General features: G+C 48.3%; 1 non-coding gene across 1 annotated transcript; it reads left to right on the top strand.

Moving 5' to 3' along the window:
- The first annotated feature begins 2328 nt into the window (after positions 1-2328).
- On the top strand, positions 2329-2402 carry Trnat-cgu (transfer RNA threonine (anticodon CGU)). Its single transcript has one exon. It is a non-coding gene; the product is annotated as a tRNA-Thr (tRNA).
- The last annotated feature ends 453 nt before the right edge of the window (positions 2403-2855 follow it).

Here is a 2855-nt window from a genome sequence, read left to right as displayed (position 1 = left end):
TTCCTGGAGTAGCAGAATACACTTCCGAATTGATACACTACTGGCCATTAAAATTGCTACACCAAGAAGAAATGCAGATGATAAACGGGTATTCATTGGACAAATATATTATACTAGGACTGACATTTTCACGCAATTTGGGTGCATAGATCCTGAGAAATCAGTACCCAAAACAACCACCTCTGGCCGTAATAACGGCCTTCATACGCCTGGACATTGAGTCAGACAGAGTTTGGATGGCGAGTACAGGTACAGCTGCCCATACAGCTTCAACACGATACCACAGTACATCAAGAGTAGTGAGTCGCGTATTATGACGAGCCAGTTGCTCGGCCACCATTGACCAGACGTTTTCAGTTGGTGAGAGATTTGGAGAAAGTGCTGGCCAGGACAGCAGTCGAACATTTTCTGTATCCAGAAAGGCCCGTACAGGACCTGCAACATGCGGTCATGCATTATCCTGCTGAAATGTAGGGTTTCGCAGAGATAGAATGATAGAGCCACGGGTCGTAACACATCTGAAATGTACGTCCACTGTTAAAAGTGCCGTCAATGCGAACAAGAGGTGACCGAGACGTGTAGCCAATGGCACCCCGTACCATCAAGCCGGGTGATACGCCAGTATGGCGATGACAAATACACGCTTCCAATGTGCGTTCACCGCGATGTCGCCAAACACGGATGCGACCATCATGATGCTGTAAACAGAACCTGAATCCATCCGAAAAAATAACGTTTTGCCATTCGTGCACCCAGGTTCGTCGTTGAGTACACCATCGCAGGCGCTCCTGCCTCTGTTGCAGCGTCAAGGCTAACCGCAGCCATGGTCTCTGAGCTGATAGTCCATGCTGCTGCAAACGTCATCGAACTGTTCGTGCACATGGTTGTTGTCTTGCAAACGTCCCCATCTGTTGACTCAGAGATCGAGACGTGGCTGCACGATCCGTTACAGCCATGCGGCTAAAATGCCTGTCATCTCGACTGCTAGTGATACAAGCCCGTTGGGATCGAGCACGGCGTTCCGTATTACCCTCCTGAACCCACGAATTCCATATTCTGCTAACAGTCATTGGATCTCGACCAACGCGAGTAGCAGTGTCACGATACGATAAACCGCAATCACGATAGGCTATAATCCGACCTATGTCAAAGTCGGAAACGTAATGGTACGCATTTCTCCTCCTTACACGAGGCATCACAACGACGTTTCACCAGGCAACGCCGATCAACTGCTATTTGTGTATGAGAAATCGGGTGGAAACTTTCCTCAAGTCAGCTCGTTGTAGGTGTCGCCACCGGCGCCAACCTTGTGTAAATGCTCTGAAAAGCTAATCATTTGCAAATCACAGCATCTTCTTCCTTTCGGTTAAATTTCGCGTCGGTAGCACGTCATCTTCGTGGGGTAGCAATTTTAATGGCCAGTAGTGTAGTTGCACCATGAGGGAGAACATCAAACAGAATAGCCTCTTCAGAATTCCAGAAGACCTTCGCCATAACTTTACCGGCTGAGGGTGTGGCTTTGAACTTTTTCTTCGGTGCTGACCAGGTGTGGCGCCACTCCGCGATTGCCGTTTTTGTTATCATTTCCAAGTGATGAACCCATGTTCGACGATGTTCGACAAGTAATTTTCACGATCAGCCTCATCACGTGCAGGCAGTTACACACAAACAGTCCTTCGATGCTCTTTATGGTCTTCTGTTATACAGCGAGGAACCCAAAGGGCACACAACTTTGGTTACCCCAACTGGTAGACGAATGTGTCAACAGTATCAACAGAGAAGTCCAATTGGGCAGAGATGTCTTTGATTGTGATCAGTCGATCACCTAGAATGAGAGTGTCCGTACGTGCTAACATTGCGGAGTCACAGTGTGTGAGATTACTATGAAATGACAACCCTTAGCTGCTTACAGACGTTGACATAAGTCAACGGGGGCAGATGAAATGTGTGCCCCGACCGGGACTCGAACCCGGGATCTCCTGCTTACATGGCAGACGCTCTATCCATCTGAGCCACCGAGGACACAGAGGATAGTGCGACTGCAGCGATTTATCTCTGGCACGCCTCCCGCGAGACTCACATTCTCAACGTATTGTACCGCACTACATTCGTATATATATAGTTAAGGCTCACCAGCCATTTGACCATCTTCTTCTGTGCGGATGCACAAACAGTGCCCCAACTCTTACGGGAATGGGCAAAGCGCCACGAGTAATGAGTATTATGGGCGGGTGCCCTACGAATGTACTGCGGGACAATACGTGGAGAATGTGAGTCTCGCGGGAGGCGTGCCAGAGATAAATCCCTGCAGTCGCGCTATGTTCTGTGTCCTCGGTGGCTCAGATGGATAGAGCGTCTGCCACGTAAGCAGGAGATCCCGGGTTCGAGTCCCGGTCGGGGCACACATTTTCATCTGTCCCCGTTGACATCTGTCAACGTCTGTAAGCAGCTTAGGGTTGTCATTTCATAGTAATTTCGTTCTAACGAGCTGCATGGTCACCGATGGTATCACAGTGTATGAGGCCGGGTGGCGCGCGAGAGGTTGGACAGGCTGGAGCGACCTTGTTGAGATGGTGACAGACGCTCGTCCAACGACTTGCAATGTCCCCTTTGAAAAATTATTAATGACAGTGCTGGAAAAACTCTTGCGTTATTTGATTTACAAACAGTTGAGCAAAACTGAACGTACTCAGACATTCCTCTCTATACTTATTCTGATCATCACTAAACTGACACACAATATTTTTAGCGCAACGCAATCTTACTTGCAATAATCCCTACAAAAGAATGGCCCTGACTAACAATAACCTATACCTTTCATGAATCACTTACCTCACAAAAATCTTCGTTGCTCT

This window comes from Schistocerca nitens, chromosome 3, assembly GCF_023898315.1.
Source record: "Schistocerca nitens isolate TAMUIC-IGC-003100 chromosome 3, iqSchNite1.1, whole genome shotgun sequence".
In the NCBI taxonomy this organism is placed as follows: Eukaryota; Metazoa; Arthropoda; class Insecta; order Orthoptera; family Acrididae; genus Schistocerca; species Schistocerca nitens.
The sequence above is the reverse complement of the archived record's forward strand: the minus strand, read 5'-3'. Positions and strand labels throughout refer to the sequence as shown.